The sequence below is a fragment of the Tachysurus vachellii genome, chromosome 2 (genome assembly GCF_030014155.1).
Source record: "Tachysurus vachellii isolate PV-2020 chromosome 2, HZAU_Pvac_v1, whole genome shotgun sequence".
Lineage (NCBI taxonomy): Eukaryota > Metazoa > Chordata > Actinopteri > Siluriformes > Bagridae > Tachysurus > Tachysurus vachellii.
The window spans coordinates 20,914,238-20,928,492 of record NC_083461.1 but is presented as its reverse complement, the minus strand read 5'-3'; the positions used below and the strand labels follow the sequence as shown (position 1 = coordinate 20,928,492).

The window sequence follows — 14,255 nt, the reverse complement described above, 5'->3', positions numbered from 1 at the left end:
TTGTCTCTCCTCATGCTTAAAGACTGGACTATTGTGTTTAAAGTGAGAATGAACCCATTTTAAGGAAAATAACTTAAGAATGAAGTTGGGTAGATAAGATGACAGGTAAAGAAAAGTCAATCTGACGTTAATCTGTGTCAGAAACATTTACATGTTTATTGTGAAATTGCAACCTTTAAAAATCAAGTGACAAACAATCGGAAATGATTCGGGAAAATAATCATTTATATAATCCATATGATATATTGTGTTCCGAATCAACCAATCACTTTCAAGACTCATGTTAAATACTTTTTATGCCTGCCATCAGCTTAAGTGACTGATCAACCCCCTATGAAGTACAGCTGTTCCTGTAGGGTTTTCTACTTGGAAACATCCAACTGGAAAAGCCATTGGGGTCAAATCGCTTATGAAGAAGTTACAGGATCTCATTGTTGAAATATGTGAAATGAGAAAATATGGCACAATGTGACATTACTAGATACTAAAGTTCCCTCTACAGTTGATAAGAAAACTGGTCAAGGAGGCTGCCAAGAGTAAAGTTAAGAAAACTGCAGCAATTTCTGACAATTCTTCATCTGTCTGGGGTATGTGATAGCTAAAGTAAGCTAAAGTATATAAAAAATATAATATGTAAATTCATGGAACAGAGTTTTGGAACAGGAACAGTTTTGGTCATTATATCAAAATATCAAAATGTTTGACGGAATAAAATTAAAAATAAAAACACAGCACCTCACCAAAAACACACTATACCCAGGGTGAAACATGGTGGTGGCAGCATCATGCTTTGGGGCTGCTTTTCTTTAGGTGGAACTGGAGCTTTAACTAAGGTGCAGGCAATCATGAATAGGTCCAAATACCTGGCATTTGGAAGTCTCCTTCAACACTTAGGATGCAACTCTTTTTTATTATTGGTGTTATTTTATTTGATATATTTGTCTTGTTTGTTTTTGTTTTTTTTTTTATATTACCCTTGTTTTAAATGCTTCCTTTTTGACAGGGGTGTGTAGACTTTTTAGATGCATTTTATATGAACCCATCGCATTATACTCTACGATATTTTAATGCATACATAATGTATACACAGTCCTTAATGGCTCACTAATGGAAATTTATTGCATTACCTACCATCCATTACACACATCGTCCACGTATATATTGCACATAGCTATTTATAATGCAACAGAGTTTGAGCCAGATCAGAGGATGTTAACATAAGAATGTTCAAATATTTACTTTTCTAATTAATGATGGAAATTCTGATGGAAACTCGTTTTTAAAAAAGATGCAATGAGCTAATGTTTATCACTTTCATTGTAGCAAACAAGTTACACAGTTACTAAGTAAAACAGTTACACTCTCACATTTTATTTTATCTTGCTTGAAATAAAAACAACTCAGACTGTAATGTTGGAAAGAAACTGCAAAGAAAAACACATCTGTCCCGAAGACTTTTCAGTAGCAAAAAACCTGTCAAAAAGACACTGACACTGACACTGGAGACTGCTTCTATAAATAACCTGAATCAGAAAACTTCACCAACTGAATCAGTCAAAAACTGAAACTTTGTATTTGAATCACAACTGCATTTATAGAAATTTAATCCACACCTTATGACCAATCAGAATCCAGAATTCAGCAGCACTGTGGTATCACTGTAAACTGTAGTCACTGTAGTTTATAAGATTTTTTTCCGAGCCTGTGACACAATAAACGGACAAAGTGGTATGAGAAGACATGCCATTTTAAACAATCTGACGTTTGTGTCAGTGATGGGGATAAATGGACTTTGGAATGTAAAAGACAACAAATAAATGTTTATATACATATATATAATTGTCTAGACTCTATAGTGTAATACTGTAAAATGACATTATAGTATAATTCTGTATTCGGTGATTACAGTTGTATGAGTTGTTGTATGAATGAAGAGTAAGTGACTGGCAACCCAGTTTTACAGTGAAGCTCATTACAAATCTATCCACCTTACCTCAATTCTCTGCTGACTGTAGATTCCAGGGTGATCTAAGAAAAGTGAATAGATGCAGATAGGATTGTGTTTCCTCTGATCTGTTTCTCCAAACTTTCTTCTAGTCCATTCCTCTCCTGCACACCATTTACTGGAAAACTGTTTCCAGGCCCAGCTGTAACTACTTTTCTTCTTAACATGTTTGGATTTAAAGCTTTTATGTTCCTTCTGGCACTTTTTGTCCTGATGTAAATCAGCAACATTGATAAAGTTCACCTTAAGGGATTTTTCTGCACTTTTTTATATGATAGATTCTGTTACAGGTTATTAGTGAGGCTCTGAAACATTTTTGAAACAGGATATTTATGAGTAGTCTGACAAAAAGAATGAATCAATAATATATCATAATAGCATAAGAGTCGTTCCAGGTTGCCTTCCCTGCATATCATGCAGTGTTCTCAGGATAGACTCCGGACCCACCATGACGCACACTAGGATAAAGTGCTTTATTAAAATGAGCAAAGCAATGTTAGAAGTTCACCTATAGCTTGCTTTGCATATCTCTGAACACCATGACATGCACTGGCGTCTCATCCAAGAGTCTATTCCAACCTCCCATCCCGTGTTCCCGCAAATACAGTATTATAGGAACCACACGTTCAATTGCACTTCCATTAGAGATCCCCAGAAACCCATTAAGAACAAATGCAAATCTCTGATGTTTCCCATCATGTAATCAGAATTAGCTTAATAGTTTTCATCAGATTTCAAGGTTTCCATCAAGAATTTTCTGATTACTATTAAACACCATCAGAAACAATAGAACCTTGTTAATGGGTTGATGATTACCAAGAGTATTAAATTAAATGCAGAACACATTAGACTAACGCCAAAAACACGTTAAAAACCTTTAAAAAAATGTAACGTATTTAATAACCTTTTTTTATTTAAAAAAGTTTATTTAAAATCTGGGAGTCGATTCTAATGGTGATTCAAGCACAATGCAACTATGCAAAATATAGTGAATGTTCACAAGGGTCTACAGATAGCATTGAACATGTGGTCAAAATGTGTGAGAAAAATATTTGATGTATGACTATATAAAAATGAAATAATTATAAAAATAAAAATAAAATTAAAATAGAGGGGGCACGGTGGCTTAGTGGTTAGCACGTTCGCCTCACACCTCCAGGGTCGGGGTTCGATTCCCGCCTCCACCTTGTGTGTGTGGAGTTTGCATGTTCTCCCCGTGCCTCGGGGGTTTCCTCCGGGTACTCCGGTTTCCTCCCACCGTCCAAAGACATGCATGGTAGGTTGATTGGCATCTCTGGAAAATTGTCCCTAGTGTGTGATTGCGTGAGTGAATGAGAGTGGTGTGTGTGCCCTGCGATGGGTTGGCACTCTGTCCAGGGTGTATCCTGCCTTGATGCCCGATGACGCCTGAGATAGACACAGGCTCCCCGTGACCCGAGGTAGTTCGGATAAGCGGTAGAAGATGAATGAATGAATGAATGAAAATAAAATAGGCCATATGACTACTTGGGCATCTTGAAGCAGGTTGCTGAATCATCTGGAAAAAATAAAGACTGCTGTAGCATTAGTGCGCCATCTTGCGGTAGGAATAACAGTGGGGGGCTGCACATTCTGACAGTCTGCACAGCCTTATAATTGAGCTGTTTTTAATGAGACCAACATATACGTGTTGTGGGTGGGGTGTATATGATAATGAACTTGTGAACTACTGAAGAGAATTCCACTTCCTTTCACTGAGATTATTTGGGCTCAGTTCACTATTAACAGTCAGAAAGTGAACATGTCTCAGCTACTAATCTCACTAACTAGCTATCCTTAAACACACACTAAAGTGCTTTAAAAATAATGAGTTCTACATTCAATTCAAATCAAATTTATTTATATAGTACTTTTAACAATGGACGTTGTCAAAACAATCAAACATGTTTACTATTATACAAGTCAAGATTAATATTAGACTTATATTTAAATGTGTTTATATTTATTCATTGAGCAAGTCTGAGGTGACTGAGGTGACTGTGGTGAGGTAAAAACTTAGATGGAAAAGGAAGAAACCTTGAGAGGAACCAGACTCAAAAGGGTACCTCATCCTCATCTGGTTGACTGTAGAGGGTGTGATTATAAATATACAGTCTGACAATTGTGTATTGATTAGGAGTTTGTTGTCCTAAAAGACCACATGTAGTTTTCATCTCCTCTTGTATAAGAATGTCCTGAATATTTCATGAAGCTGGTACATCTGCAGGACCTCAGGATCCTCACAGGTTGGCCTCATCTCAATGAGGGTCCGAAATCTTCAAGACATGGAACACAACTGGAGCTGGTACAATCTATGGATGCGTCAGGATAGGTAAAAAAGGAAAGCAGTGAAGGGGAATAGGCAAAGCTGCTGTTCATAATATTAGCAAGCACTAGATGATAATGTGCATGTACTAGAGCACAAGATAAAGGGGAAGTATTATGTGTATGCCTGACTAAAGAGATATGTCTTTAATCTACACTTAACCTGAAAGTGTGTCTGAGCCCCAAACACTGTCAGGAAGGCTATTCAAAAGTTTGAGATCTAAATATAAAAACGCTCTACGCCTTAAGTAGATTTTGATATTCCGCGAACTAGTCCTGAGTTTTGTGATCTCAAAGAGCATGACAGATTGTAGTGTTTTAAAAGACAAGATAGACAGATGCTTAGATACACGGGAGCTAAACCATTTTGAGCCTTGTATGTACAGTAGGTAGCAGCAGTTTGCAAACTATTCTAAATTTAACAGGTAGCCAGTGTAGAGATGATAAAATTGGGGTAATATGATAGGAACTCTGGTAAGAACTCTGGAACTCTCGACCTGGTAAGAACTCTGGCAGCTGCATTCGGGAGTAACTGTAGCCTATTTACTGAAGAACCACGTGGTAATACATTACAATAGTTCAGTCTAGAGGTCATGAATGCATGAACTCTTAGCCTTCAAAATTTCATCTGGAATGAATCACCTGTCATCCTTAATTTCTGAAGCAAGCTCTCACCCTCTGACCTCTTATAAATTCCAGTTGTTGCCAACTGGCCTAAAAAATGAGGTTGTGTGTGTGTCTGAGGAACAGATGTATGATCATTACAGAGCTCTTTGTGATCAGCAGCCACTTGACCTACTGTTTAGAAAATAAGTGTGTGTCTGGAGTTTCTTAGAACAATAGTCCTCCTATGAAACTGCAATGACACATCATGAAATTAATGACTTTGTGATACAGAGATGCACATTCTCCAAAAATTTAGACTAATCTCCCAGGCTTTTGAAGCCAACAACACTGAGTAAACATGCACACTTTTCTCATCCAATGAACATATGGATATTATTCACATCCTGTCAGCACAGTCATTACGGAAAGGAATCCTGCCACCTTAAACTCCTGCAATGGTTCTTATGTTAAATATCGAACTTCGTCTAATTGAAGGTTTACTCAGCTTGCTTTATGGAAATTGAAAGTAATTTTGTTCATTTCTAGTTATTGCAACATTTTTTTGTTTCAAACAGTTACAAAGGTTTAAAGTAGTTAAAGTTGCTCAAATTCACCATGTCAGTGCTTTTTATATCTTTCCCTTAGTGATACGGACACCAGAACAATTGTATATCTAGAAAGGAAAAAAAAAGAAAAAAAAATCATCCTGTACTAGTTTCATGTTCATCCAATTAAATGTTATCTAGACCAGATACACCCCATCCCTAGGGGCATGTCCCAGATCATAGTTATAAACATTGGTTCATCCCTTTGCCAACCATCACTTGTTGGAGAATATTTGATTGGAGTTTAATCATTTGGAAGAGAATTGGGTTTGTGGCAAATTGGTGTGACAGTGGTGAAGTGTGCTGTAGGTCAGACAGAGGAGTTCAAAGTGGAGGTGGGACTGCATCAGGGATCGGCTCTGAGCCCCTTCCTGTTTGCTATAGTGATGGACCAGTTGTCAGAGGAGGTCAGACAGGAGTCTCCTTGGACGATAATGTTTGCAGATGACATTGTGATCTGTAGCGCGAGCAGGAGCAGGTGGAGGAAAACCTGGAGAGGTGGAGGTTGAAAGTCAGTCATAGTAAGACTGAGTACATGTATGTGAATGAAAGGGAGGGAAGTGGAACAGTAAGGTTACAGGGTGAAGAAGGTACAGGAGTTTAAGTACTTGGGGTCAACAGTCCAGAGTAATGGAGAAAGAGTGGGAAAGTGGGGAGGTAAAGAAGCGAGTGCAGGCAGGTTGGAATGGGTGGAGAAAGGTGTCAGGAGTTCTGTGTGATAGGAAAATATCAGCGAGAATCAAGGGGAAGGTGTACAGGACAGTGGTGAGACCATGCTTTATGGTTTAGAGACAGTGTCATTGAAAAAGAGACCAGAGTCAGAGCTAGAGGTAGCCGAGCTGAAGCTGTTGAGGTGCTGTTTGGGAGTGACAAGATTGGACAGGATTAGGAACGAGTACATCAGTGGGACAGCTCATGTTGGACGTTTGGGGAACAAAGTTAGGGAGGCCAGATTAAGATGGTTTGGACATGTTCAGAGGAGGGAGAGTGAGTATATTGGTAGGAGAATGTTGGACATGGAGCTGCCAGGCAGGAGGCAAAGAGGAAGGCCAAAGAGGAGGTATATAGATGTAATTAATGAGCATATGGAGCTAGTGGGTGCAAGTGTTGAGGATGCAGAAGATAGGGATAAGTGGAGAGAGATTATTCGCTGTGGCGACCCCTGAAGGGAAAAGCCGAAAGAAGAAGAAGGTGGTATAAATGTGTTAAGAAATTGGGGCTGTTGCATGTTTCTATGCTACCAGGGCTTCCTATCATTAAATGTCAGTAATATTTCATCCACAACATGGACACATCAGGGGCCTGTTTCAGAAAGGAGGTTAAGTGAAAACTGAGTATGTTAACCATGAAATGAGGGAAACTCTGGGTTTTCCGTTTCAGAAAGGGAGATATGTTAAACCCGAGAAAGCAGGTTAAATCAAGCCTGTTTCTGAAAGAGAGGTAACTTATACACAGAGTCAGTTACCGTAGTACTTCTCTGTGAGTACTTACTTCTCTGTGAACCTAACCTGGTCGGGAGCAGGTTTTCTTTGGTAAACCCAGAGTTTCTTTCGATCTCTTCCCCTTTTTTAAAGCAGAAGCGACGTTTAAACACCTCATTCATTGCACACATTTCAGTTACACAGAGAGTATCTAAGGGAATAAAATGTCCTTTTATGGATGATCCTGTTGATAAAGAGGTTGTATTAATTCATAGGTAGTTACATTTACATCTGGAGAGGATCTTGAGACCCAGAGTGGATGTTTTGTCATATCCCTATGCATTTTTATTTGAGCGGTACAATTTTTCTTTACAGTCAATAAGATACATCCATAACCTCATGCATCCTTACATCAGAAACATCAGCCATCGCGGCTGTGCTCTTACATCCGAGCAGATGCTTCGTGTTGCCTTACGTTTCTTTGCAAATGGTAGTTTTGTGTATAACATCGGGGATGCAGAACACATTAGTAAGGCTACTGTTTGCAGAGTGGTCAGGAAAGTGTGCCTCGCTCTTAAGTGCTTTCTGACCATCTTGTGTTGTTTCCTGATAAAATAAAATACTGTTCTTCCGGTTTCACCTCTGATAACAGTTGGGAATTTACTCTAAAATAGTTCTTAATTACTAACTACAAATTACATCAACAAGTCTAATTAGATTAATGTAATAATTACTACTCTAGAAAGTATTGGTCTACTTACTTATTAATTACTTTATAAATCCCAAACCAACATCAACCACTTGAACAATAAGGAGAGACAAGAAACTGCACTTCTAATGCTTTCAAATAAACAATTGCATGAATTATCCGTGAATTGAACAAAGTGTGTAACTAGAGGGAGAAGTTTACATTAAAAATATACCTTTTAAAAGGTATATAGGGTTTTATTTTTTATAAAGGTTTTTTTAATACATGTTCAAATTCTCCATATGCTTGCATAAGCACTTCCAGTTCTGCTGGTGAGAAATATGCAGACTTTTCTTTTGTCTGACGCTGTTGCTATGGTGAGTCGTTATATCTGCGCTCCATTGATAATGGCTTTTTATAGTTGTGGTGCACGTGCTTAACTCAGTCAACTTAAAGTTGATAAAACTCATTTCAGCCGTTTTGTAACCAAAAACTCAGTTTTCCATATCAGGGTTTGTCAACTCAGAGTCCAGGTTTAAACTCAGAGTTGGTTGAACCTCCTTTCTGAAACAGGCCCCAGATGTCTCCTGGTGACAACACTAATAGTCATGATTAACAATTTGTTAAAAAGTGTTAACATGGGTAAAGCCATTCTCCAAACATATTTACTTTACTAAGCTACAGTCATGTTTTAGAGTATATAAAGCAGCTCTGACAACTTATTTCAAATGCATTGTCTCAACATACAATATCAAATCAGAGTTCTCCAGACATTTCAGTGTTTAAGGGCTGTTATCCACCATAAATTAAGAGAAGAACTTGTAAGGTATGCATTATAGCACAGTGAAATTCTTCTTGACACATTTCAGCTTGTTAGGAATTGGGGGTCAGAACAGACAAAGATCTGGCACAACTGGAGCATAGAGGATTAAGGGCCTTTCTTACGGGCCTTAGTGGCAGCTTAAAAGGTGCGTGAACCCCCAACCTTCAGATCAGTAACCCAAAGCCTTATCCATCCAAGTGCCATTAAACACTTGAAATGTTCTGCTGGTTTATCAGATCTCAGCCAAATCCACTAGGAGCTGGGGAAAAGCAATTTAGAGCATTTTTTTCCAAAACAATAGCTAACTGCTTCAATAACCATTGCATTACTTGATTTTAACTTGCAGCTTTAATGCGGGGGGGGGAAAAAAAAAAAAAAAAAAAAAAAGAAAAAAAAAAAGCGCAAAACCATGTTCCTCCCTGCACACAGATGCAGGTCATATTTAAACATGGCAGGAGGCAGACCTTTTTTGCATTTAAAAGAAATCTGGAATGCATTCTACATTTACTTTTAGTAAATTTAGTTTGAAACCCCTGCACCAGTCTACTGCCACTCTTTTCCAGAAGCTGGCACCAAATACAAGCACACTGCAGAAGTTCTTGACTCAAGATGCAGGGAAGTGGGGGGGAGATAAATATAAATAACCAAGTGAGCAAGATTTTCAGGAATTTGATATTTATTCAGCACCAAGAAGTCACCCATGAACTCATGCACAGATGAGGTGTGGCAACATGGAGGAGATGGAATATGCCCCCATGCCCCTTTCCTAGAAACAAATTTTGTAGTCAGACAGTACATTTGAGAGATTCGTTCCGATTCAAGTGATAGTGTAAACAAAGCTCACCAGGTCACTGAGACGACAAAGCACATTCTCCCATCCTGAAGACTTCTGCCTGTATTGTGGGGGACAACAAAGAAAAGGGAAGAAAAAAAATAAAGTGCAAACATTGGGAGCCACCTTCCATGAAATGCCACCACAATAACTCTGCAGTTTTTGAAGAATGTCTGCCATAGACAGCACCTAAAGTACATTTTGATTACCTTTCCCCCCATCCGGTTTCAACTTGGCATTCCTGCGCCAGATGAATCTTCCAAGTAATCTCCATCCCACAGCATAGCCTTCATAGGGTGATGAAGTGAAGTATGGAACGCTGCACAAACCCAGACAGTTAAAAAATAAATAAATAACTAAAAAATAAAAAAAAAATACAAAAAGAACAAATGGCGCACGCAGCCAAATAAACCAAGACTCATCGCACACTCGTACCTGGATCCGGATTATCAGCTCGCATCAGGACGACTCCGGTGTCTCTTCGGTACTCGTGCGCCACCGGAGAACCGAACGCTACAACACAAGAGTGCGTTTGTGTGCAAAAAAAAAAAAAAAAAAAAGTGCACAAATGTGGTGGAAATAATTGCAAACTTGGGTTGAACTTACAGTGAGAGATAACAGCAAGAAGGATGGCGAAAAGAGGGAGACTCGTAACACACATTATGGCACAGCAGAACAACAAACCACAAAACGAGCTCAGGCTCGGAAAGCGCAATAAATAAGGGAGCAGGCTGTCATCTCGCCTCCCCTAAATTCACCTCACCTGGTCATCGTTAGGAGAAGTTACCCAATCAGCACGCGTCTGTCGCCACCTAGCGACTGTCACCAGCTCATCACATAATAATAATAATAATAATAATAATAATAATAATTATTATTATTATTATTATTATTATTATTATTATTATTATTATTATTATATAAAAGAAATATTACATGTGAAAATAAATTAAGAGAGAGAGAGTGTGTGTGTGTGTGTGTGTGTGTGTGTGTGTGTGTGTCTGTGTGTGTGTCTCTCTCTCTCTCTCGCTCTCTCGCTTTGTGTGTGTGTGTGTGTCTGTCTGTCTGTCTGTCTGTGTCTCTCTCTCTCTCTCTCTCACTCTCTCTCTCTCTCTCTCTCTCTCTGTTTGTGTGTGTGTGTGTGTGTGTGTGTGTGTGTGTGTGTGTGTTAGACTAGTGGTCTTGGACTACTGCTCGGAAGGTCATGAATTCGAATCCCAGGTCCACCAAGCTGCCACTTGCTCTGAGCAAGGCCCCTTAACCTCAGTTGTATAAAGTGAAATAAAAATTGTAACTCACTCTGGATAAGGGTGTCACAGCAAAATGCTGTGAATGTTAAAAAATGAATAGGTAAAAATAAATCACAGGGGGAAAAAAACTAAATGAATTATGTGGGAAATAATAATGTGAAAATAGAAGCATGTGCACTAGATGCAAACATGGGTGAAACAGAACATGTTAAGGGTTTAAACATCACAGGTTTAAATTTTACATTTAATGTTTCTGTGCTTTGCCTGTATGGCTTAAAAAATAAATAGAAGAATGGCTGAGGAGATTTAACCTGAGGAGAAATTCAGAGGTAAATACAAATAAATTATGAATAGTTATGACTGGGGAAAAATATCAGGTGTAAATAAAAAAAAATCCAGATGTATTTTTTCAAATGCCTGACAGTGGGAGCTCATTGGTAAGACATTGATCTATTGATCGGAAGGTTGTGAGTTCAGTTGTGGGGTGTATTGTTTAAATCATCACATGTTAGAAATGTGTATCAAAAAAAATCCCAGTGTCCATTTTGGGTCCAGGTTGTAGAAAGATTACATGTTGAAAGTTTCAAGGGGCGAGTACTTCTGCAAGGTGCAGTAAATACATACAGTATGATCAGAACTAACAAGACATTTGTTTATAACTCCAAACTCTTATGTTACAAAGACAATGTCATCTTTTGAAGCATGAAGGAAACCTGCAGAGCCCTCATCAGGCTTGGGGTAATTAATCAGGCTAAGTTTGTGGTTTACAGTAAACTTGCCACGTCCAAGGCATTGTTTATCACAAAGGACAAAAAGTCAAACATGGTCATAACAATAGTACAATTACAAGTATTTAAAATGTTACATGTTATTTTCAAGGATGCAGAAGATGATGGAGAGAAAGCGTAATGGCTAAGGAAAGGCAATGATTGGTAAACTTGAATGAAAAAAAAACCAGCAATCTGATTATTTAACACTTATGTATGTCTCCAATGTCAGAACTTGTGTAACAGCCAGAGGTGAAGTTGTAAGCTTAAATTTTCCATCATCTTCAGGACAGAATTTGCACTTTTGCTGTTTTTTTAATAACATGAAAAGCTATTTTTTTTGTCTTTGTAATTTAAAGGTCCATATGACTGTTTCTAGCTGTTATAATATAAACATGAACATTATAAAATGATCACTAAACAATAAATCTTATTAAGTGTGTGTATACTGTACATTTATTGTGTCTCACTCAATAAATTATTACCATAAATACATATTTATTACTTTCCATCGTTTTTATCTTTTGCTTGTTTTAGCAGTGATCCAGGGACAAGCCAAGGTGTGATGAGAAGGAAAAAACACTTATAGCACCTTAAACGTGTCCTCTGTCTGTTTATGAGGGAAGAGACTTAGCCTGTGTGTATGTTAATTCTATTTAAAAGGACTTGTCTGTAACTTTCTCGTGTATATCTCTTTACAAGGTCTAAGCTCTAAGCATTTTTTTTTTTCCGTACGGTACACTGTCCATCTTCCAGATTATTTTCCTGTTTTCTTGTTTGAGCAGCAATCCAGATGGGAACAAGCCGATAGTTAATGAGAAGGAAAAAATACTTATTGCATCTTTAATGTGTGCTTTATGGGTCTTTATTACTTCTGAGGCCTCAACATCCCTTTGTTGTTGTACTTGTTACTGATTATATCTTTCCTTTTGTCTTTCTGCCATTCTTTTTGCTTTACTCACTTTTTCCAGTGACAGGGAAAAGGAAAAGTGGGAAAATCTTGCAACTTTAATAGCTGTATGTGTGTGTCATTTAAGTCTGTGTATAAGGTCTGAAGCCTCAGCATTTCCACAATGACGTTTAAAAATAGAAATGTCAATGTTTTTCTACTCTGTTTTATTAACCATAGTCAATAGATGACTGTGGCAAAAAAAAAAGACAAAAAAGAAACTTTTTGCCCGTCTATTCGGCATCCGTCCGTCTTCAAGAGACGATGGTGTAGCTTCCAGTTTGGGTGTCCTATCTGCACCTTCGCGAGTGGCTGAAAAGTCCGATCCTGGAGTGACAGTCTCTATTGCACTTTCTGCAGGTGAATGCTGATGCTTGCTGAGGCTGTTGTTGTTTTGCCTTCCTCCTGGCTCTCTTTGCAGCAAGGTTTGTGTTTCTCACCTCCTCGGCTTTCTGAGCGCCCTGTCTGACAGCAAGACGCCAGGCGGGGCGGTCATCAGCACAGCTCTCCCAGTTGTTTACGTTGATGTTGGCCATCTTCATGTCCTTTTTGCAGACATCTTTGTATCGCAGACGTGGCCGCCCGGTCAGTCGTGGACCTTCTGTTAGCTCGCCGTACAGCAGGTCCTTGGGTATGCGGCCTGGGTCCATTCTCCTAACATGGCCGAGCCAGCAAAGGCGCCTCTCGCTGAGAATGGAGAACATGCTGTTCATGCCGGTGCATTCCAGAACCTCTGTGTTGGGTACTTTGTCCTGCCACTGGATACGCAGAATGCGCCGCAAGCATCTCAGGTGGAAGCTGTTGAGTTTCACCTCGTGCTGTAGAGGAGTGTGCTGAGCACACAGGCCTGGTAGACGCGCAGTTTGGTCTTCTCAGTGAGGTTGTGGTTGTTCCAGACCCTCTGGTTCAGTCTGGCCATAACTGCTGATGCTTTGGCAATCTGGCCGTTCACATCAGCATCAACAGAGAGTGAATTGGAGATGGTGGACCCAAGGTATGTAAAGTTCTCAACGACTTCCAAGTTGTACCCCTCAATGGCAATGGTAGGAGAGGAGTCTGCATCCTGCATCCTTACGTTAGTCTTCTTCAGACTGATGGTCAGTCTGAACTCCTTGCAGGCGTGGGAGAAGCAACATACCAGTTTCTGAGCTTTTCTGAGCTCTTCCAGGGTGGGTACTGTGTCTAGTTCCTCCATGACTGGCAGGTCTGGGATGGTGTCTAAAGCGGTGTCGGTGATGACGTTTTGGGTTGCATACAGCTCAAGATAGTGCTCAAGTGCTGCAGCTGTTTCCCCTGGTCTTTGATGACTTCGCCAGTCTTGGACTTAAATGTTTACTGTTCTCATGCCAGATATGTATGTATATTGGCGAATAAATTCTTATTCTGATTCTGATTCTGATGTATGTATGTATTTATCCAAGAGCACCTTAAAAACCACAACAAATTCCTTGTTGTCTGCGCACACTTGCCGAATAAAGCAGATTCTGATTCTGATTCTGATATTCCAGGATTTTTTTTTTTCAGAAGTGTTATTCCACGTGGAAATGGGAATTGAGAGGAAAAGGGAAAAAGAATTAAATATTAGTTTTTGTACTGGCTGTACATTGTTGAAGATGTTGAAGGTGAGTGAAGCTTTGTATGACTGAAGAGTGTTTTTACTTTAAACAGAGTGTATATATGCCATGCCATAAAAAGGAAAGTGGGACAAACACATACATTGTGTCCGAATAGTGAAGTTGCTAATTTGTGGTGTTTAGTACATCAATATTATGGGTGAAGGTAGGATCAGTGCTTTGGGTGGTAATGTGTGTGTGTGTGTGTGTGTGTGTGTGTGTGTGTGTTTGTTCTTTGATGTACATTAAGTGGTGCATGTTTGTGCTTGTGTCTAAGACTGTAATTTGGCATGTATTTATTCTTTAATATGATAAAGATCATCAGCAGAATTTTGTTTGTTTTGCACTTCACA

The 14,255-nt window shown here is 39.0% G+C and overlaps 1 long non-coding RNA gene across 1 annotated transcript; it reads right to left on the bottom strand.

Moving 5' to 3' along the window:
- Positions 1 to 9,149: 9,149 nt before the first annotated feature.
- Positions 9,150 to 10,025, bottom strand: LOC132860010 (uncharacterized). The gene is made up of 5 exons (XR_009649773.1): positions 9,930 to 10,025; positions 9,759 to 9,836; positions 9,533 to 9,642; positions 9,336 to 9,384; positions 9,150 to 9,257 (listed from the first exon to the last, which is right to left on the bottom strand). It is a non-coding gene; the product is annotated as an uncharacterized LOC132860010 (long non-coding RNA).
- Positions 10,026 to 14,255: the final 4,230 nt, after the last annotated feature.